This window comes from Tympanuchus pallidicinctus, unplaced genomic scaffold, assembly GCF_026119805.1.
Source record: "Tympanuchus pallidicinctus isolate F22 unplaced genomic scaffold, pur_lepc_1.0 scaffold2, whole genome shotgun sequence".
NCBI classification, from domain to species: Eukaryota; Metazoa; Chordata; class Aves; order Galliformes; family Phasianidae; genus Tympanuchus; species Tympanuchus pallidicinctus.
Window position 1 is genome coordinate 37,841,980 of NW_026294721.1, and position 24,302 is coordinate 37,866,281.

At 35.5% G+C, this 24,302-nt stretch overlaps 1 protein-coding gene across 1 annotated transcript in view; it reads left to right on the top strand.

The window, feature by feature from the left end:
- LOC128080619 (sulfotransferase 1 family member D1-like) overlaps positions 1-24,302 on the top strand; it is a 948,073-nt gene that overhangs the window by 388,327 nt on the left and 535,444 nt on the right. The window lies entirely within an intron of this gene.

Below are 24,302 nucleotides of genomic sequence, written 5' to 3' on the forward strand. Positions count from 1 at the left end.
GTCAATCAAAATTCTTCATGATCAGATATTCATGACTTCAATTTCAATGGATTTCAAACCATTTTCAATGTTGGGCTTCCCTTCTGTTACTTCTCCTCCCCTGTTGCCTTCAACTCATCTCATCTCTCTTCTCTTCTTTCTATTCCCAATGAGATTTTGGAATGAATGCCTTTTAATTTTTCTTGATTTAATTTAAGTTTGATCAGCATGTGAAGAATGTGCATGTAATCAGCATGTGAAAAACTTAGCCTAACAGGCTAAATTGATTAAGATTGTGACAAACTACCCAGTTTTATTAAACTTTCTCTCTCTGAGTAGCAGATATGTTTCAAGTTCTGGCAGCTTCATTTTGCTGAAGTTTGTGCCAATATTTATTTCATTTTTAGTCCAGATGGGTTTACACCCCTAAAGTTAACTTTGACTTACAGAACTCAGCAAAATCAAACTCTGCTGAAATTCAAGGAAACTGACCTGCACTTGAGAGACATATGAAAATACTTATATACAAAACTTCAGTTGCCTCAGGTTTGTTTGAAATTTAGGCCAAAGTTATGTATTAAAGCCACAAAGCTTACCTGTCTTTTGTCAATTTGACCAAAGTTTCAAGTAAAACTCAGATCTATTTTCTGCGTAAATATTGAAAATATTGCCTGTGGTAACTTCAGAGACTATACTCAACCTTCAACAGCACGATGAAGCAATTCAAATCTCTTGGTTACTGGATAGCCAAGGGAACAGTGCTTGGATAGGGGGTTGCTTTCAACATTCCTGTTGAAAATTATGAAATGGAAACTCAGCACAAATCATAACATTTTAGTTGAAACAATAAAATTCAGACGTGCCAAAAGAAAAATCTTTTTAAAGAAATTTCCCAGCATTTTTCCTCTTTTAAATATTAACAATGACTGATGTTGAAATGAAATGTGGATTACGAAAGTGTGTATTAATTTACATTGAGAAAAAAAACCTCATTAACAAGAAATTATCCTGCAGTAACCCTTGAATTAGCTAAATAGACAGACTTTCATGTTCTTTCTCTTTCTTCGCTATACCTGAATAACTAGAGGAAGGACTAACTAGAGTATCTGTCAGGTGACATTGCATATTCTATTCTACGACTGATATCTCTTGTCAAAGCAGGTGTGGGTTTCTTTAAAGAGGTGTTGGGCAAGCTCTTTGAAACCTTTTCTGAGGTATGACTTAATGCCTTTCTTCAATGGGAAATTCACTGGTAGTCTGTACTCACCTAAAAAAGATGAGAGAGTTTGTCTGATCAAAAATATCTCCAGGAAAGTATTAGCTATTATGCTTTCAGAAGGCACAAATTTCTCTTGGAGAAATGAACAGAAGTGAATTGTCCACTTTTCTCAAGATAGAGATCTTGACCAAGAAAACTGAGATTTTTAAGAGTAAACCAGTAGGCGTGAGCCACTCTCTTCATTTGGACACCTGATTCTTACATCGCTAGTCCTCTCTCACCACTAGCACTATAGACCCCTGCAAATCATATTTGTGTTCCCCAGTTCAGCTCCCTAGTTTTAGCTTTATTTGCCCTATGCATGCATCAGTTGTCAGCTACCAACTCAGAAAAGAAAATCTTCCCAAATATGCAGAGTAAGCAGCTGGAAAAAAATGATTCATGTATCCCTAGAGGAGCAGAACCAACCACATACACATGCATATACACATCTTGGCGCACACCAACACACAGAGGGAGAAGGTCAAGCCACTGGGAGAAACAAGAAACAACTCACTTGACTCCTCTCTGGTCACAGCACATGCTTGAAAGAGGAAAATCTGTATTTCCCCATCTCTCATTACCTTCTACATCCACCTCCTGCCACAGATAATGGAGCTGCTCTGTGTGTCCAAGAATATCTTGGAAAAACATAATCTGTCAATCAGATGAAGTCAAGGCTAAATGTCTGAAAAAATAGGATTTTCTGGTAGATACTAGGATAATGCTCAGGGGGTCAGTGCAGAAATCTGAGCATGAGACTTTGCAGAACTGACAGGCTAGGAACACTTAAATTTTCTGATGCTTTTACATGGTTGTTTTTTGTTGTTGTTGTTGTTTGTTTGTTTGTTTGTTTGTTTTGCTATGTGTCTGATTTCCCACTCAGCAGTGAAGTTTCCTAATAGTGAAGAGGATGGCACAGAAAACTGGGAGATAGTTGAAGTTTTTTTGTTTTGTTTTGTTTTTTTAACTTAGGTGCTGTTTAGCAGCTGCTCTATGATTGATTACCATGAGCACTTGAAGAGATTTTTATATTTGTGTTCATGCAAGAGAATTTAAGTAACAGATAGATTATGAATTTTCACAAATAACTAATGGACATCTATCTTTTGTAGCAGTTTGTAACAAAATTCTATGCTGACGAGTGAGACATAACAGACAACACTGAAAGAGTCCTCAGACTCCACCAAAAGCGAAATAATGAAATTCTGTTAATATAGAAGAGAAGAAATTGAGAAAAGTGATTTGGAACAAGTGCAAATCTAGTTACGTTGTAAAATGTCTGTGCAGGTGTTTCAACCTAAAGGAGTATGTATAGCATGGCTCACATTAAATCATCTTCAGTACCAGAGCTCACTGTTTTCTATGTACACTATATGGTATAATTATAAAAGTCACTACTACACTCTGAGAATAACTTGATGTGATTTGTGATTTTGTCTTGAGATGCAAAGTTAGTAGCATTAAAAAATAATCAGAAAAACTTTCAAAAACTTTGAGGCACTAGAACAGACTTCCCTAAGGGGCTGTGGATGCCCCATCCCTGCAGACGCTCAGGGCCAGGTTGGATAGGGCCCTGGGCAGCTTGACCTGGTGGGGGGCAACTAGCCCATGGCAAGGGGTTGGAACTGACTGGGCTTTAAGGTTCTTTCCAGCCCAAGCCATTATATGGTTCTATGATAAAAGTTAACTACCTGTATGGAAAATTGTGATCAACTAGGAAAAGTTTCACAGAATTACTTTGCCTGCTTTCATTAGGAAATGTTTTAATCCAACATAGCTTTCTTCACAATTCCTACAAAACAGTAAAAATATGAAAAAGATGGTTTGTTCTCTGAGTGATACAAGTGGATCATTATTCTCATTATCAGATCAGAGAGTTGCTTTGGACAGATGATGATGTGACAGTTATTTTCTGGTGGAGATCCAGGCTGTCTTCTGGTGTGTCTAAAGGGGCAACTTTGCAGCAACAGATATCCATGCTTAAAGTAGTAAATATTTACTGACTAGTCCCAGAGAACATACCAGGAAGCACAGTGTGTATTAAAATGTTTTAGTATCTAGAGTGAGATAACGGTTCCACTGATATTAATGGCAAAATTCCCAGTTTTTGGGCCAGTATCTTGCAGCCTAATTCTGGATATTGTATAATGTTTGTGGACAGATGATTTGCAACCTCTAAATTGCGTACCTTTTTTTTTTTTTTTTTTTTTTTGGTATACCCTCTGCTGGCTCTGCGACCAAGATAGATTCCATATTGTGCCTTCATTTCCTTTGTGCTAATTAGGGATTAGTATAACTCTTCCCTGGTAATTCCTTCTATTGCTGAAAAAGCTGATTTCATATAATCAGAGAGCCTGACAAGTGTTCAGAAAAACAGTTATCTCATGAGGGACTAGGTTTATGAACAAGAAGTGGCTTAGGGCCCTACAACAGCTAGGATAATTTTCCAAAAGGCGTCATTGTTCTTGTTTTCTCCTTCCTTGAATGCTTGAAAATACATTCAAGCACATTCTCAACTCCAGCTGCACATCAGCTATGCTTATATAAGTAAAATGTACAGCCCTCAACACTTCTATTTTGCCATTTGGAATTAGGTTAAGATGCATTTTCAAAGTTTCAAGTAAGCTGCTGTGCCATCAAAGCCTTAGCCCACAGAGAGCTGTGATAGCTATAATGGTTAAAAGGTATAATAGAATTAGGCAATAAACTAATATACTGGCTTTCAATAATATTGAAGTACACGAAGGGCCTTCCAATATTAGCTTCAGAAAAAACAACAGAAAAACAACAAAAAAAACCCAACCGCTTCCAACTTGATATGATCAATATAACTGGATGTTGTTTTCCACATTCATCTGTTCGTCTGTATGACTCCAGTTACTGCAGTCAAAACCACTTATGGAAGTTCAGAGATGAGTAATTGCTTGTTTAATGTACTTATCTAAGGCCATATTTAACATGGCTAGAGTACTGCAGAACATATTAATGTGGTCTAAAATGAGCTAAATGCTCCTACCTTTCCTTGTTGGCTTTCTGAAGGAAGGAAGGAAGTGGCTGAAGAACAAGATAAAAGAGATCTGAGTTCAATTCTTTGTTCTGTCCAGAAGCCCACCTTAGGATATATCTTCATTGCATAATTCATTAATGTAAAAAGGTCATCTTCCAGTCCTGAAGAGAAATTCCATATTTTCTATGGCAGAACAAGTCTTTTATGTTCTGATGCAGTACAACCAATTTTTCTCCATGATGTCTGATTTTTAAATGGCATGCACTAATCCTTTTCATTTTTACTGGACAGTACTACTGAACTATAAAACCATATTCACAGTTCTGCTTAGATTGAGTTAACCACAAGAACTGTACTCCAGGATCTTCCTAATGATGTCTGGCAGTCAACAGAAAACAAAAATCCAAACACAATAAGCACACAGTTTTTGCCACAGAGGGGTTCAGTTCAGGTGCCTTCAGGCCAAGTCAAGAGGCAGTTCCTGATGGCTCCAACATTCATCTAATATTTTTGTAACTGCACTAGTGACATTTGGAAAATAAGCTCAGCATTATTTATTCATTATTCCACTCTTCTGGCTCAACCACTGAGTAAAAGTAGAACATTGTAAGAATATCAGCTATATTTCCCTCCAAAAGATTAGACAAGTTTTTAACTGAAAAAATGTTTGAGAAAACCTATATAATAGCTGTATAGTAATTTTTTTTATGTTAAAGTCACTTTTCCTCCACATAATTTAAGAACAGCAAAATAAATTTTACATCTGCCCAAGACATGAAATATGATTTAAAAGGCTTTTCTGAGTATCACAAGAACTTATGTAGATAGTTTACAGTTTTACAGTTTTCTGTAGATTGTCTTTTTAAACTCTACAGAGTTTAAAAAGATACAGAGAAATGTGTGTGTCTTAAGGGTTCCTCTCATAAATATTTTGCCTCAAATTTCAGTCTCAAGATTACTTGTCTCCAGTCTACAGCCTTGTTTCCACTGCATCAGAGAACAGTCCAGAAGCAAGCTCAGCATTTTTTTGGTTTTCTTAGTGGAACATTAATCTATAATTTCTGTGATTTAATAACATACTTATAGAAGGTTTTTTGGCTAAAATCTGATACATAGTTCTGGAGACCTCCAATGACCTTCCTTTCTTCAAACCAAAGGCCTTAATTGTTAGTCCTCTAATATGTATAGAGAGACCACTCAAAAGAATGAAATCCAATATAAATAAATGACATTTGGTGATGAGGTCAACTTTCAATTTAAGATTTATTTTACCCAGATGCCTAAAATGAGTGGCTAGACTACATTTCAAGGTTCAGGGAAAACTTAATAGATATTTGTCAGTGCACTGAAGGAGTGACCTGTAACAAACATCTGTACTAAATTATATTTTATGGAGAGTATTCTGTACTCAAACCTTTTGGACCTTGTGATGTCTTTCATGATGAGATTTTCAGACCTAAGAAGTTGAATCACTGATAGCTGAAATGTTATAAGAGAGTCTGATTAAATAAGGTCCAAGTGATACATTTATATTTGGATTCTGCAAGATGGTAGGCTTACCAGGTCACTTACCTTCTCCCAATGATGTCAAAGGGATATATGACAACAGTTTTGGTGGGAATGGAATTTGGTTCCCATTAATTTATTCCCAAGTGAATTAATTTAGCATAAACATCACATTCATTACATGGCTTTGAACGCTTCTCTCTCATATCTTTAGATAATGTACAAGTGAATACAATTCAAATGTTCTAAAATCTACAGAAGTGTAAATCAGATTGATGATCCAGCTGTGTGAGAGTTAAATTGCAAACAAAGATGATGCTCATAGTGACTGGTCTTCATTGGTCTTCATTCTGTCACTCATTTCCTTCACACATTTCTGGGGAATGTAAAAATCTTTTCTTGTCCATAAAGTATATCAGAAATCCTATTAAAACTTAATTTACTTCATGCTACTTATGACATGTTTATTTTCTGTAATTCACTTGGCTCTAGTACTTTGGAAAGTACTCTAGTAAAATTCTTTTGTTTTGTTTTTATTTCTCACTGTAAATATTTCATTCCAAAACTTCAGTAAAATGTTTATAGAAAATAAAAATATCTTCCATTTAAATTTTAAATTTATGGTTGCGTGTAAAATGAATAATTATAGATACATGGATAATTCCCTTTCATAAATTAATCTTTTCACTGTGATCCCACACTGATTGATGACAACATAATTCTCAGGTGTCTGGAGAACTGCATCTACAGAAATGGCAAACTTAAGCACTTGAACATCTTAAGGACACTACATTTACCTGGAAAAGTCCTTCTCTGTCAGCTTTCTACCCGACCTCTGCAATGTCTTTCAAGATAAAAAAACATATCTTTCTTATAATGTCATATTCCAGTGTGCTCAATTGCAAATGTCTGTACATCTATACTATATCCATAACACACTTTTAAAAAACTAAATTAAACAGATAGAAAATGTTGTCAGATGTATAACCAAACAGTATATATTTTAATTGTTACTCTAAAGAGACAAAATATTTTTTAAAAGAGGAGAAAATGAGTCACAAGGTTCCCTGAGAACATGTGAGTTTTTTGTGCAACCCCAGTGCTTTATTCTTCTTAAAGAATTAACGTCTCCATAAGAATTCACAAGTTGTCTGGTACAATAGGACTTTTTCCACAAAATTTACATTTACACCACTTTATTCAGAGGATAGGTTGTAAAATTAGTTAAGAAAAATACAGAAGTCTTAAACTCTGTCCTATTTTGGTTGCTAGATTCCATTATTACATTATTTCAAGTAAGCTCTGGTATTTAACAGTGTAAAATGCCTATGTACAAAATGTTAGAAAACTTACTCATCTGTGAAATCATGAAGGCATTTCCCGTATTCTGAGTGCTGGACTTCAGCTGCTATTGTTCTTCTAACTTTGTTTAGAAAAGCAGTGTTACCACACATGTCCTGTATATAAAATATTACTACATACACAGGGATGGTTTAATGTGGCTTTCTCATGAGAACTCTTCTTGCTGCCATATGGAGAATTAGATGAGAAATCCTAATGCTCTTAAAGTCATTTCAGGTTTGCCAATGAATTCTACGGTGGATCAGAATTTCAACCCCAAGATTGCTAAGGGTCAAAAAGCAAACAGTAGTAAAACATCAGCAGTAAACCTGTCCCACAAATTTCTTTTAATTTTACAAGGGTGTAGTTAATACATTAAGTTGTTGTTACTTAATTACATGACTTTTATGGTGTCATCAGACAGAAAACTGATATGAAATGGCATGTGGATATATATGAGAGAATTGAGATAGCATTAGCAGAGTAGAAAACAGAGAGCCCTCTAGGCTTGGTCTCTGCATGGGAGCAGAATGATTCAGAAGAACATATTTATGTAGGAGAAATAATGATAAACGATAAATAGAGGTTAGTGGGATTTACATAAATAAACCAATCAAACTCGTGATAATCAAACTCATATTTCTGCTCTAGCCCACCAGAAGTACTATAGAACATCCAGTGAGGTTTCTAATCCCCTTCACTCATTGACATAGAACACAGACAGGGCTGACTCTCATGGTTCAGTGAGTCCTGCCATTGTTCTCATCCCTAAAGTCACTGCAGTCACCTTCAGTGGTCACAGAAGCATATTGTGTGAAGTAACATATTAATCAGCCTAGTGAAGGTGGTAGAATTAGGATGCAAATACTGGGCAAATCTTTAGTGCAGTAAATACTAATGGTCTCTTCTTCATTAAAGGCCCTTAACATTTGCTGGAAAATGTACCACTATGTGTTGTGACAATAGTCTCTGTAAACTTTCTTTTTTTTTTTTTTTTTATATTCTCTCTCTTTCGGAGTTTTCCTAGTGCAGGAAAAATCTCAGTGTCTACTTACTGTTGGATTTCTATTGTAGCAGCTGAAAGGAAGAAATAAGTAGCCTCTTGATTTTTCAACAAAAATCAGTGGAAAAAAAGAAAGAAGAATCACAGAATCACAGAATCAGCAAGGTTGGAAAAGACCTTCAAGATCACCCAGTCCAAACATCCATCTATCACCAATAGTACTCACTAAATCACGTCCCTCAGCAGAAAATCCAAACATTCCTTGAACAACTCCAGGGTTGGTGAATCCACCACCTCCCTGGGCAGCCCATTCCACTCCTGACCACTCTTTCAGAAAAGTAGTATTTCCTAACGTCCAGCCTAAATCTCCTCTGGCACAACTTGAAGCCATTCCCTCTAGTTCTGTCGTCAGTGACACGAGAGACGAGGCTGACCCCCAGCTCACTACAACCTCCCTTCAGGTAGTTATAGAGACTAATAAGGTCTCCCTGAGTCTCCTCTTCTCCAGACTGAACAATCTCAGCTCCTTCATCCACTCCTCATAAGGCCTGTGCTCCAGTCCCCTCAACACCTTTGTCACCCTTCTTTGAACCTGCTCCAGGGCCTCAGTGTCTTTCTTGCAGTGAGGGTCCCAAAACTGGACGCAGTACTTGAGGTGCAGCCTCACGAGAGCTGAGTACAGGGGGACAATCACTTCCCTGTTCCTGCTGGCAACACCATCCCTGATGCAAGTCAGATTGCCATTGGACTTCTTGGCCACCCGGGCACACTGCTTGCTCACATTCAGGCAAGCATCAATCAATAACCCCAGGTCCATTTCCTCTACGCCGTCTTCCAGCCACTCCACCCCAAGCCTGTAGTGTTGCCTGGGGTTGTTGCGGTCAAAGTGCTGGACCCGGCATTTGGTCTTGTTGAAACTCATCCCATTGGATTCAGCCCAGCCATCCAGCCTGTCCAGATCAATAGAGTTCTTCAGCTTTCCATATAAAGGATATAGGAATGTTGGACCAAAATACTTCATTCTCTTTGGTAGGTTATAAGAATCGGATATAAATATATCAGTATAATACTTATTATACTGCATGATTTTTCTTGGAGACATTTACAAGAAGAAATAAAGCCAAACTCTCAAATAAAAAAATGTATTTATTTTGTTATTAATTTATCCATTCTTAATAGCTATCCCACTATTTAATATAATGTTCACTATGGCTTTGTGCAACATTTGTTAAACACAGGCTGCTGCTTCTTTCATACAAACAGATTTCAAATACATTTAGAGTATTTCATTTTCCCAAAAGCACTAGCATTTGGTTTAAAAACAATACACTTCTATATTCTATTTCTGCATACTTTAAGAAAAACCCTTCATTTTCCCCTGGTTATAGGGATGACCTTATGTAGAAGAAAACAAATGGTAAAAGTTTCTCTTCGGTTATGTTATAGTGCACATTTCATTCTTTTTGTTAAATTTCTAATGGCACAGACAGGCTTCAGGCATTGTCATATAACTAAGGTGAATGGCCATAATAGAGAATTAAAAGATTTGGTGAGAAAAATTTATAGTCAATCATTGTTATTTAGAGATTCCTGTTTTCAAGGGAAATGAAAGGAAAGGAAAACAGAGAAGAGGAATATTGGTATGAAGAGAATAGCAGTAGCATTTTTTAACTGTGTTCAGAGAGGTACAAAAGGAAGTCAGGGAAAGAAGATAGATTTTATTAGACGAACTAACATAGACTTGAAAAAAAATCAGACAATCAGCTGGCTACATGGCAGATTTTGATCTTGACATACACAGAATTAATTAAAATGATAAATATTAATTTAGAAACGGCTTTTTTATAAAATATCTTATTAAAAAACTTTTGTTGTAGCTGTCTTCATTAGCATGGAGAAAGATCCTTTACTCTCAAATTAAACTGTGAATTTAAAGCTGAATATGTACCTTAATAGGAAGGATTGTACAGTTCTCTAACTGTAAAAATCTGTTGTTAGAAGAGGCAATAACAGCTTTCTGGTACATATATTTCTGAATTTCCTTGGGAATGATCTGTAATTCCTATTGGGCATGCAATTTATGTTACAGGCTGTATAAAGGGCAATTGCATTAGTTTGTAGATGTCACACCAGAGCAGACTTGCAAACAAAACCCAAAAAGAATTAAACTCAAAGAACAAAGGTTTCCTAATGCCACATGACAAAAAGCTGAACAAAGAGTATCTTGATACATAGGGAGTAGAGGAGGAAAAAAAATCCCATACCTTGTATATCTCAGCAGGAGCACATAAGTAATGCTTACAGGGAAAAATACCGAAAATTTGAAAAAATGAGCACTGTACAAATTACACTGCTTTCTAACATATGTTGTTTGTGTTAATCCTTTAGTTTCGTTATTACAGTATCTTGTATAAGTGATACCCTGAGAAATATTTTCTAGTTTACAACAGTATCTGACATGCATAAGTGTGAGACTGCATGAAGATAATTCAGTCAGTCAGCAAATCCTGTTGTCTCTCAGTCTGTAAATTCAAGTGATAATTCTGCATTCATCTAATGTCAGTCTATGGCAACAGGCCCAAAATAAGGATTAGAGCAGAAAAATTGTGTGTGTGTGTGTGTGTGAGAGAGAGAGAGAGAATGGGGGGGAGAGGGGAGGGGGGAACTCTGGGTTACAGAGTCTTTTCTCAACATTACTCTTTGGGAAATAAACACGCATTAGTTTCTCCCTTGTATTAGTTTTTAAATGCATGTGTGTTTTTCAGTCTAATGCTATTGTAGATTTTGCTTTAATGGTTGCTTTATGAAGCCTTTTCTTTCCATCGTCTTACCAAATGGTTCCGATGTTTGGATGATAAAATGATGCCAGCTCTCAGTTTGCATAAAGCTATAGTGATAGAATCATATATTACATGTACTCCTTGTGGTATCCAGTCCAACTGCTGAGAAATTCTTCCCCTAAAGTATGTTGGAATAATCAGTGTGAAAATGGTACAAGAGTATCTGCACAGTAGTATGACTGAATGTTCAGCTTTGAGTGGCATAACTATTGATTTAAAGAAACCTAAAAAATTATGATTTTTGGGTTAACTCAAGTGATAAAGGATTTATTGGATTTTTCTCATTTGCCAGTGTCTTTGTATCATTTCTGTGCAGATATCTATATCTGTATCTTTGTCCTGTGATTACAAAATCCCATAGGTGCATTGACAGCATCTCTAACAAACATAAAAATTAAATATTCATAAATACTTTCCTCTGTCTGCATGCATAAGACTTTTAGTACCAAAACCTCCCAAACATGTATTTTCGTCTTTCTTTTTTCTGTGCTCCTGAGTGTGCTCAATTAATTTAATACACAGCATTACTTTCTTTGCTACAAAGAAAAGCGTGGATCTTAAGCTGACTTGAGCAAGTATGTGAGCAGAAAAAGCTTGTGAAGGTGAGAGAGATGCTATGTTGGCTATTATGAGCATCAGTGATTGCCACTTGGAAGAACCAGAGCACTGTTCAGACATTTTCACGTGTATGAAGACAAACCACTGGGAAATATAATAATGAATGGATAATCAACTACAGCTTTGCAGCCCCAAATTTTTCAATTTCTTGAATGTTCAATATTTCTTCTCCTTGAAGAACAAGTCTAACCTCACACTCTATAAAAATATTTCTATTTGTTAGAGCAGCCTCTGCTAGTCTGAGCAGCAGGCAGAGTGATAGAAAAACAGGGCTGTTATTGTGGTGTTGTTGAGTCTCGGAGGAGCTATTCTCAGCTTTCCAAGCTGTCTACACTCCTGATGCTGTGCTGCAGAGAGCAGTGGCTGAGGCAGCACCACAGGTGGGTTTGTCTCCCACTGCCAGTCTGCTGGACTTCAGCTCATTCCTCCCATAGAGTAAGGTAATAGGCAGCATGCTGCCACTTGCATTCAAATGTCTTCATTTTTTCCTTCATATAAGTGACAGCATAGGTTTAATTTTTGTGTTTCAAGCATTTCAGTCCTGTGTTGCCCTTTGTCACTCCCTTTTTTCCACTATTTCCATATAAACACACACAGAGAAGGGGAATTTGTATTACAATCACCTATGGGAAAACATAGCTTGATATACAAATTATAGGGATAGCTTCACATTTTCATTTTGATGAAATAAATTATTGTTGCTGACTGTGGGAATACAAGAAAAACTGTTCAGAGTAGAAGCTATGGAGCAAGATATACAGCATGAGAACCAAGGACACCTCTAGAAGAAGAAAGAACATCTCATGGCTCTGATTGGATAAGCGCCTTTGTGAATGGTTGAAGAGTGTTTTGTAGAATGCTCTGTTGGCATGTAATGGTGGATGGGAAAGCTAGAAAAAGAAATACCTGGTGAAGGTATTGATGTGAGAATGTGTAATAAATGATTTGGATCATTCACATCTGAGTCCGTGCATCAGACGCTGCAGCTAACATGTTATGATGCTTTAGTTAAATGGTTCTCTATGCTGCTGTTCTTCTATCCTCAGAGGAATAGAATGTAACTAGTAAGAGAGCACATTAAATTCAGTATAGTTTTCTGGCACAAATATACTGGCAACTTTTCTGTCATACTTCATTCACTCAGAATTGCCACTAGTGGATGAGGCAGTCTGTCACCGTATGACTTGCTTGCAGCCTGTGTCCCACATCTGTAGCATTCACATGCACAATCTTTGGTGCTTGAATCCTGGCCTTAGTACATACATAAAAGAATATTCATAAATGTACATCCTTTTCATTAGAGGGAATTTAGTACTGGATTATCCTTTTCTAATTCTCTTTGTTCATCCTCCAGACCTTTGAAGTAACAATACACAAATACAGGATTAATGCTAGCAATTTTGCTGAGAGTTGTTAGAAAGAGAGCTTATTTTAAATGAAAAGTAAATTGTCACTTATAAATAAGGGGAAATATTGTCAAGGTTGAAACCACTCGCAGTGAAATATCTTCCGTCCTTGCGTGTGCATGCACATGCACACAGATTTAATTTGCTGTGATTGGATTAGTGGATAATTCCAGTTATCTGGTATCTGAGTACTGACTGATGTTGAGCCCACTTGTTATCAAAAGTCGGTGCTGCAGCTATCTCAGGCAGACATATTTCCTGAGAATGTTCTTAACTTCAGCAGTTTCTCATGGCTGAACTACTTTTCAACATGAGTCAGGAGTTGTAAAATAGGATCTGTTCAATATGACTCATTTGGGCCTTGCTAATTGCTGGTTATGTTTTGCCAGCTTAGTTTATTCTGACACACACATTAGTCTAGAATTAATTTCTCTTCTGCAAGGCAGGTATGATTTCATTGTAAATAGAATGGCAAAATCTAGGTTCAATGCTGGAGATAAACAAAGCATTGTTGTTTTAGAGTAAATCCTCCAGACCCCAGAGGAAGACAGACTTCAGAAGGTAAGATTAGATCCTCACATCAGATTGCATAGCCTTGGAGAGAAATTTAATGGCATGAATAGCAACACTCTGATCTTAGCTTCTCTTGTCAAATTTAAGCAATAAGTACTAACCTATTAAACATACAAGTAGCAATTTTAAAAGATTTCTTGAAAGAAATTAAGGAAAATCAAGTTCTCTGAATATGTAGAAAAATAATTCACATTTTAGTCTGTTGCTTTGGCCTAGAACACATTGTATGTTTTTTCCTTTCCTTCAAAGGTTTGATTCAAACCTTTAACTAGCAACTCTAACATCAATTTCCTCAACAGGCCAGGCTAACTTGAGCTCTTATGTCCTTTCTAATGTTGTCAGTGGCACAGCTTTGCTTTAACACATCGTATCAGTTAATCCTTTTCTGTTGTAATATTAAAAAAAAAAATCTTATTTGTTGTTGTAGACTATGTGTCCTTAGAGCTTATAATAATGAGGGACACTTGGTAATGTTGAGCTTATTTAGAAAATAGATATGATCTAAAAAACATAACTCTGGTTTTAAGAGGAAAACAACCCAAGAGAGAACAAAAGCAAACTGACCATGAAGGAATGCATAACTGAGAGGATCATTTGGTGATCTTGAGTTTCTGTAGAAAATAGACTGTTGTGGTTGGTATTGAATTCAATCCATCTTTACACAAAAACAGATTATATTGCTTGATATTAACAGAAGAATGTTGATCTTTATTTACATTTACTGCTCTTCACCTTGTTTTTAAGGTGCTTTTAGAGTTGGAATGCATACTGGGGATATCAACAGCTTGAGAATAATGAATATAGAACTCTTCTTACAGTAACAGTGAAAAAAAACATTATTCAAATCAAATTACTTCTGTGCAAAATCTAATTAAACAGCAAGTACTACATATTTCTTGGAATAGTAGTATTCTTATGCTAATTAAGAATTCTCAAAGAGTTTACTGTGGAATATAAAACAGATGTCATTAATACTCACTTGGGGCTAAACATCAACTCTGATAATATCACAGAAACGTACAGAAAACTTTATTCTGCAAGGAAAATCTCCCAGACTATTTATCTGTTTTAAATATAGTAAAGAAATGAAATGGAAAAATAAGACATTTCAGGTGCTTGAAAGAAGTTCCTAACATACCAGGATGCTGCAAGAAAACACATCATTTTAAGTGTGTAGTGTCAGTAAGAAATGCATTCATTTGTTGAAGAAAATATGGCAAGCATAGCTTATTTGGTGTGGAGGCTCATGACTGACAGTATTAGATTCCATACTCAAGTAATCTATACAGTTCTGAATTTTTTATTAGGTAAACCTACAGAACAGAAACAAAATAACAAAAAAGAAACAAAATACAATAAACAAAAACCCAAACAAAGAAACAACAAAAAAAAACCCCTACTTATTTGTAATGTAATATAACTTTTTTGCAATAAACTTTTGCTGTACTACCCTGTTTTCTTTCTTGGAAGTCAGTTATAGTGAATAGATGGTGAGCAAGCCCATGTTTTCATGACTATTGCATGAGTTTTATCTTAAATCTCTTAAAACAGAAAAGTTCCAATATAAATTCTCAAGGAAATGCATAGATGTATACATGAAAGCATCCATTTTTAAGAAATTTCTATGGAATGTAATAAAGATGAAAACTGTAGAGTTATAAAGAAATGCTGTAAAATGTATTAGGAATAGTAATACTGAATTTTTTGGTGTGACTTTTTTTAAGCTACTGTTTAGAATTTTAGAATAGCCATTCCTTGGTTTACTACACTGGATTGAAGATTCAACAAAAGAATAGAAACAAAATATATTCCTACTTGGTTTATTTTGTAAAGATTTTTTTTAAAAAGGTGGCATATTCCTAGGGTTTTTGTTTGTTTGTTTGTTTGTTTTTTAATATACCACTGCTATGATAAAATGCCCTTTTTTTCAGAATATCTAAAATTTGTTTGGAAATTAATATTTAGTCTATAACACAAAGTCATAAATTTTAAGCAGCATAAGAAGTTGGAACTGTTATGACTATAACTGAGCAACTAGTTGAAAATATTAGTCAAAAAACATTGTTTCAGTACCCTGTAGAGTGAGTCATTGTCACAGCCCTACTCATCCATGCCTTCTTTTTATTTCCAGGAACCCGGGAAACAAACTGCTTTTCAGACAAATCATTGATATACACAGATTATTTCAGCTGTAACTAAATTCATACTGCAGTTTGGGTATTTTCACAATTCCTTTTGGAGCTTCTTTTTCTCTGCTTTTATTTTTTTCAGATTTCAGATTCAGGTTTCAGATATCACAATTGCACAATATGCACAATTGCAAATCATGATTTGGAAAAATGGACAGAAACCATGAAAGATAAAGAAGAAGTACCTGAGAGATTCATGAAAGCTTGCGTAAATCTCTGAACATTCATCTGAGCTTCTCAATTCAATGCTTCATTAAGTTGCTTTTGGCAGGGCTCCCCAGCCCTTAGGATATGAATTGTTTGATAAGCCTCTTCACTTACTTAGAGCTAGAAAAATCCTTGGACATTTGGATGCACATGGTTTAGACAGAGTCGTACTCATGTATTTAATACAAGGGAGAGAGAGTTCTGGCAGATACCTGCCTTTTTAGATATTAAATGCTAATACATTGTCTGTCTGCCTTGATTTTACTTGCTTTGAACTGGCATAGTTAGTGTTGCGTTTTGAAATCAAACTTGCCATTGGGGCAATATTTATTTGAGCTATTATTTTAAGAACAGGAAGAATGAAGCTATATATAAGCTATATCTTCATTTGCTGTAGGATGTTATAGTTACTGAGAAAGTAAAGGGTAAGTTATACCAGTTTCTGCAACATTGCTTCCCTGATCTTGAAAGGAACACTTCATACTAGATATTTTTAAATAGTATAGATATTTAGACCTTTGATAAAATCATAGAATTACTTGAGTTGGAAGCTACCCTAGAAGACCATCTGGTCCAACTCCTTGGAAATGAACAGGGACACCTACAGCTACATCAGGGTACTCAGAGCCCGGGCAACAACATCATGGCAAAACTTATTAAGCCTCTACCTTTATAACGTAGTATTTTTTTTCTGCATGCTTGGTAAATTGCAACAGATTTGCTTAAGGATACAGTTTTAAAGTTTAAACACAAATATTGTGTTAATGCTACAAGCAGGGATAACTCTGAAACAATCTACTTTCAAAGCAATTCTATCATTTTTGGAGTTACTCATGTTGCATAAAGTAAGCCTAAAGCTATCTCAGAATCTGTATTGGTTTAGGCTTGAGATATTTTGTTATTATTTTGAACAGTAATTATAAATGGAGCAAGCAGAAATGAAAGAAGTAAGCATAAGTCAAATACTATTAAAACAACATTTAAATGGTTTGAACATAAAGAAGCTAGAGGCTCCATATTATATGTATATTTTATATCCATATTACAACATATACATACACGCACACACAGACACCATATACCTGTTACAGTCACTACAGAAGTAGCTGTTATTTTTTCTAATAAGGTCATTATTTTATATTTTATTGAAGATATTTTACTTCAAAATTGTCTTATAAAATTATATTATGCAGTCATAAAGAGCAGTAAGAACATTCTCTGCTATGTAACCTGATAAACTGTAGAAAGTTTCAGCCTATGTGTAGTTTTTAAAAACCTCTCACAGACAGCTTTTATGCTTTTATTTATAGGATTCTGCTAGAATATTTCCAGGACACAGACTAAGTAGTACTGAAAATGTGCTGTAATGAACTAGCTTAAATATTGAAACAGAATGTTTAGTTCATTTTTTCATATTCAAGTTATAATTGCCTTTTTTTTTTTTTTTCCCCTACTTCTCGTTAAGCAGAAGTAACGGAAGATTTCTTGTAAGTAGTGATTTAAGGAATTTTTCAAGTTTTAGCTCAAATATTTAGACTTCCTCATAGTGTATTTTAATTTACATCTGTCAGTCTTTGACAGTTCTGTACATTTCATATATTCAAAACATTAATATTTCACAAACTTTTTAAAAATATAGTATTTTTATTTTTATTTAATACCATAGGATAAAAAGAGATTCCTCCTCCTAGATACCTATTCCAGCCAGTATGAATGATGGCACTGCTGTACAATACATACAAGTACATGATACACTAATCAGAGCTCTAAGGAGCAGAAAGGGATATATCTTCATATGTATACAGAAGTTGTAGCTGATCTGCTGCATTGGCCTCCATTGCTTGTTCTCATAGATGCAAACAGTGTTATCCTGCTCAGAAACAAAGCCATATTCCTGTTCTATGGGCACAGATCAGCCAGGCTTGAAGAACAACTTCTGATTTTCACTGTCACTTTGCTTCCAGGCACACAAAAAAAGGAGTGGAAGGGTGACATGACTTTTTTTATAGCACGTAAGTGGATAGCAATACAGGGGGGAATGGTCTTAAACTAAGACAGGAGAGGTTTAGATTAGATATTAGGAGGAAGTATTCATACAGAGGGTGATGATGCACTGGTACAGGTTGACCAAAGAGGTTGTGGATGCTCCATCCCTGGAGACATTCAAGGCCAGGCTGGATGTGGCTCTTGGCAGCCTGGTCTGGTGGTTGGCAACCCTGCACATAGCAGGGGGGTTAAAACTAGATGATCATTACGGTCCTTTTCAACCCAGGCCATTCTATGATTCTATGACAATAGTGTTGAATGCAAGTAAGGTACCTATTAAATCTTCAGTTTATTTTCAATGTCTACACTACAATATCTTCTAAGGTTTTGAAGAAAACTCTGCAATTAATCTTTCAACTCCCTTTTGCAGAATATTATTTCCAGAAAGTAGGTTGCCCAGCTAGTTTTATGCAATTTCATTTGTGTTTTTTTTTTCCTAGGTTCATTCTTGTTGGACATGGTAGGATTTCTGCAAATTGGGTTGCAAATAGTATAGCGTTAAAATTTTAAATATATGAAATAATGATGTGAAAATATGAAGATCTAGCAAATGTATAATGACATGCATACCTTTGTATGACAACGAACACATAATTTACTACAATGAACAGAATACAGTGGAGTAAAATATTGATAACCTTTTACTATTATATGCATTTTTTCTGTTGCAGTAATTCAAACAATAACTAAGAACATTTTAAGAATTTCAAGGAGATAATTCAAGGCATGCTATAATTTAATATTTTCAAAGACACTCTTATCTCTTTTTTTCCTGGCTTACTGCCTTCTGATGTTTCACACTATAAATTACATTCATCTTTGCCAAGATTTTTGTTGTTGCTGTTGTTGTTGTTTGGCTTTGGGTTTTTTGGGGGTTTTTTTCTGACAGTTACACCTCCATTCCTTTCATTTTTAAGGAGAAGAAAAGGGAACAAGAAAAGATTTCCCCTTCCAACTGATTTGCCTTTTAATTCTTTCCTTTACCACACAAAGACTGTTCTTACATCCATGGGAATGCTATCAATACATTTGCATCTGAATTAGGGACATTGATGATAACAGTAGTAACAAAACAAATGACAGAAAAAAATCACTACTAAGAGAATATTTTACGAATTGAAAATATTATTCCAGTGTTGAACTGGATTATTCTCTAGAATAGTTTTTCCTTTTTCATTGTTATCATATCAGGAAACCATATCACTGATGCAATCCATTTTTCTTACTTAATAAATTCATGGATTTTGCTTAATGTCTATACAGTAATTTCTCCTTCTTACAGACATAGACCATCTCCAATCTTATCTCCCTCCTTATTTCTGACTGCAGGAACTCCTGCTTTCCAGTTTTGCAATGTCAGTGCAAATATCATTGTATTGTGGCTTTATTGAAGCAAGTAGCAACTGAACCCTCCATTTGTTAGATAAAAAGACCTTCATGTGAAGAACATGTGATCACTTTTTTCCTTGCCTCTTAGCTTCTTATGAAAGGATGGCGGAGGGAAGACAAGAGTACAGATAAGGTGATTTGGTAGCCTACATTTCTATGTGCAGTTTAGGACCTCCGTGTCCTTCAATGTGAAGATGATCAAAGAATGGCACAAGTTGCCCAGAGGAATTGTTGGATGTTCCCACTTGGAGTTCAAAAATATCTGATTGGACATTGCTTTGAGTGGCCTCCTCTAGCTGGCCCTGCTCAAGCAGAGAGTTTGGACTAGGCAGTCTTAGCTGCTCTATGATTCTCATACTCTATGAAAGAAAACACTGCATAGGCAACAGATGTTTTGCAGATGTACTCCTACATACTCTCTGGCTCCATAAGGTCTTCTCAATCCTGACTGGAAGGGGCCATCTATAAGAACTGGAGGGGAAATCTCCTTTCCTCCCTGTTCATTGCTTCCTTGGCTGCTTCCCCTTGGAGATAACTGAGGCCTTCATCATGCAAATTCTTACACATGAGATAAACTATTGCAGGAAAGATTACACTAAAGCTAATAACGTTACTGATGTGGTTGGAGTTCAGGCGTACACAAACACGTCTGGAGGATAAGCCCTATAAACTGCTTTTTCTTTAAGTTGTTTTGGTGTTTTCAGTGGTAGCAACATTTGACTGCTGGAATGTAGAAAGACTTCAGATGGTGATAGCAGTATCACTGTGGTGAAGCCAGCACCATTTCAGACTCCTATAATTCAGCTGTTTAAAAGCTTTGGGATTCAAGTCTGCTGTAAATCTCCAGTCAAACAATCATCATCAGGTGTTGAAGAAACAGGAGAAGGTTTCAAAGCCTCACTCCTGTGCCAGGACATCCGGCATTCTGAAAGGAAAGGAGTGCCTAGAATAGCTCTTGACTTCCTGCTGTTATTTAAAAAAAGCCTTTTAACTGTCAAGCAAGAAAGAACTAAGCTATTGTAATAGCCAGCACTCTCACGTCCCCCGAGGAAGAAATATTTCAGGGCTTCATTACATCTCCAGATACGTAATTGGCTAAGCTCTCACTAAAATACCTGCCACTCTTAATTTAATTCTTCAAAGCAGTCAGGGCTGAAAATGACACCACTGTTTCTTGCTACAGAAACAGCTGTGATTATAAGGCATTGTAATATTAAGTCAAATGCCTCTGGAAACTCATCAAGGTACTTTCTTGGGAGTACCTGTGATGATCAGGTCCCTAAGCAGTGGTAGCAGCTAACCTATCCTGCCCATTGCATCATTTCAGTGATTTAGTGTATTTTCAATAGAAAAATCTGATCTTTCACATATTTTGATATCATTTACAAAAAATATATGACAAAGGAAGTAAAATATAAGTTCAGGAAATTCAGTAAAATGCTGTTTTGGGAACAAGGAACACTTGAACACATTAATTTGAATAGTAGTAGCTCATGTTAGATCCTACTCATGTCTACAGTCTTCTATTTAGTTGTACTGAACACCAAGTTGCAGACACTTCCAATATAGTAGAAAAACTTCAACTAGCAGACTTAGTTGTCACTTCTGGGAAAAAAAAAAAAAAAAAAAAAAAGAAAAAAATTGCTGTTGGGCAATACCCAAGATCACACAATAGGTTATGGGCGAAGCTAAATATAATATAAATAAATACGAACCTTTCTAATTAATAAAACTCATGAAAAAGGCCGGCTAAATGCATGCTAGATTCCACTTATTAATCAATGAATAATTTTTGTCTTGTGTGCCATTATGGAAAACATTTAGAAAATGTAAAAAAGATAAAACTGGACCAGGCTCTGAGCAATCCGATTTAGCTGTCAATGTCCCTGTTCTTTGCAGGGGAGTTGGACTAGGTGACCTTTAAAGGTCCCTTCCAACTCAAAATTTCTATAATTCTATGATTTCATGATTCTATCGAGTCAGTATTCAGCCCATCTAATTTTTTATGTAGTTGGATATAAATATTACACTTTTTAGATTTACCATTGTTTTGTTTGATTGCTTTACAACACTTAGAAACTAAACTAAAGACGAAAGTACTTTTTTCATTAGATTTCTTTTTAACCTACAGATTTGTTTTATAAAGAAAATGAATAATGCTTAGGAAGATCTGTGCCAATTATGAACACAGTTATGTCTTACAGATTTATTTTTCATGTATAGTTGTGAACTTTTTATGCAAATTTCTCGCGTGAAAACAAAATGTGTCAGTTTAAGTTGCAGAGAAACTAAAAACAATTACTAGGTCTATCTCCTTCAGAAATCATTGGTCTCCAGTTGTAAGAGGTCTTCAGTAGCAGAAAGGAGTATGAGGCTGTGAAGAAGTCAATAAAGACTTGCATGAAGAAGACATCAGCCATGTTTTCATTGTTTAAATTCTTCTTCAGCTAACATTGTTTTATTTGCAGTTGTCCAGCTTTTCTTCAGTGATTAGCTGCTAACAACTCCATAAATATCTGACATACACTTGAAACATTTTATTGTTGTTTTTAAAAGAAACCCCTCCATCAAGGTTTTTCTGCTGAATGGTTCGTGGATTATTTGTGTGTTTACTTGTGTCACCGAAATTTAACTGCAAATCCTAAATTGGGAAAAGCCCACAGTAGGGCCTGATAATCTGTTATGTGTTGCTTAGCAGTGATGCTAGACCAATTCACAAGCTCTTTAGAAGAATAATAGCTTGCTTAAGTGAAAAAAAAACCAGCAAAACCAAAGCATCTTGCTAGCTGTATGATACTAAGAGTTAAGACACTGCTTGAAAGAATTAAAATCAAAGATTCTGGGTCTACAAACTATCACACATGTTTTTCACTTTAAATATCAGTTGTAATATTGACTTCTGTGAGCCTTCTTGAAAGACTTAGAGGTACTGAAATATTATATGCATGCCAGAAAGAAAATCCTATTGAGCTTTTTTCCTAAGTACAGGTCCTCCTGCTTCTACTAATGCACATTCAACAAAATCTGGACAGTTAATGATAATAGGCATTACTAAATATCCTAGCTTCCAGTTGAAAACAGGGAATGCCCACTCAGAAATTTAAACATAAACTGTTACATTAGACAGGAGCATCTGCTTTTAAAATGAGCTGTGAAGAATACCCTAGCCTTTTGATTCAGCACAGACTTTCTATTATTTATGATTTTAATTTATTTTGATGCTACTTCCACATTAATGTAAGTATATTACTTTACTGGCATATAATAGATTCATAAATACTTATATACAAATTTACTATATGAAACATCTTGTAAGTAGAGAGATACATTTCCTAATGTCAAAATGACAACACAGGCTGTACTGTACTTTTCTTCCTTAAGATAACATAGGAAAGTATTGAGCAGTTTAACTGACTGAAACAATTTCAGTTATGTCTGATCAAATGGTTGTCCACCTCTTCGTGTGGAACTAAAAACTTTTGTTAAAGTACAGATGAATTACTCCATTTAAACCCTGAGAAAAAGAATATTTGGCTGTGCTTTTCTTCATTAAATCCAGATGTTACATTATTAACTGTCTGTAGCTGTTTTCATTAATAAATCATGATTGAAGGAGAAGAGTCATTTTGTTTGCTTTGTTTTTCTATTTTTTTTAATATCATAATTGATTTATTTGTTTTGTTTCCCACTTAGGACCTCCTGACAACAATAGCACAATACTCTGTTTTCAGAACAGAATATGTTGTACTAAGAGCCATACCTAAAATATCTATGGATTCTAGCACAGAATGTGCAGGCCTACTGTCCTGAAAACTAAAAATGAGCAAAATCAATTTCATAGATGGTTCAGATGTTAATGCCTTGTGTTTGAGGCAAAAATAAACACAGATGTACATATATTCTTTAACACACATGAAAGAAAAGTCCATGGTTTCCAACCATGCTGCAACTCCATTTAGTGGAAAACACATGTAATCTCTTCTTCAGTCCTATCTCTCTTCATCACATAAATTATCATAGAAACCTTAGAGCTGGAAGGGACCCCTAAAAGGCCATCTACTCCAGCTCTCCTGGAATGAAGAGGATTACCTACAGCTACATCAGGTTGCCCAGAGTCCTGTCTAACCTGACCGTGAGTGTCCCCAGGGATGAGGCATCCATATCCTCTCTGGACAATCTCTGCCAGTGCTTCATGACCAAGAAGTGAAAGATGAAGACAATGAAGATGACAAAGAAGACAGAAAAGAAAAAAAAAAAAACAAAACACTTTGTTATAGCCCAAAGTGTCTCCAAAAGAAAGAGCAGAGCTTTATATAAAATAAAATATATTATAAAAAAAAAAGAGAATGATCTGCTTTGCATAATTTGGCTAAGACTATACATATTAATAAAGTAATATATGCTACTACAGACTAGGCATATTAATGCAGTAATATTTTCTGATGGAAACTTTTCCAGAACTATGATAAATAAGTGACAACATTAAAGTGAGAATGTTAAATTTCATTCTCAGTGAGTATGTCAAGATAATTGGGAAAATGAAGAATATTATTTCCTTAGTTCTATTACACATTTATATTTTAAGATTGCATAACTGTCTTTCTGAATGTAATTAGTGTAATCAGCCATGCCCTACCTCAAATGTACATATATATAAAGTATATAAACTATTAACAGACCCCCAGTTTGTTCAAGGAATGACTGGTATATTAAAAAAGGGAGATTGGATTTACTCTTTAAAAAGTGACATATTTGCATAAAAGGCAAGTCTTGGTAAGTATCATGCACTTTACCTTTCATAATTAGTTTTACTGTCCATGCATGGGCAGTTGCATTTGGCTGTCCCATACGCCTACTTCAAGCTGTAGATCGGCCTCAGCCTTGAGTTTTAGAGATTTTGACATGTCATTGTTTACCTCTCTACTTTATGCAGCAAG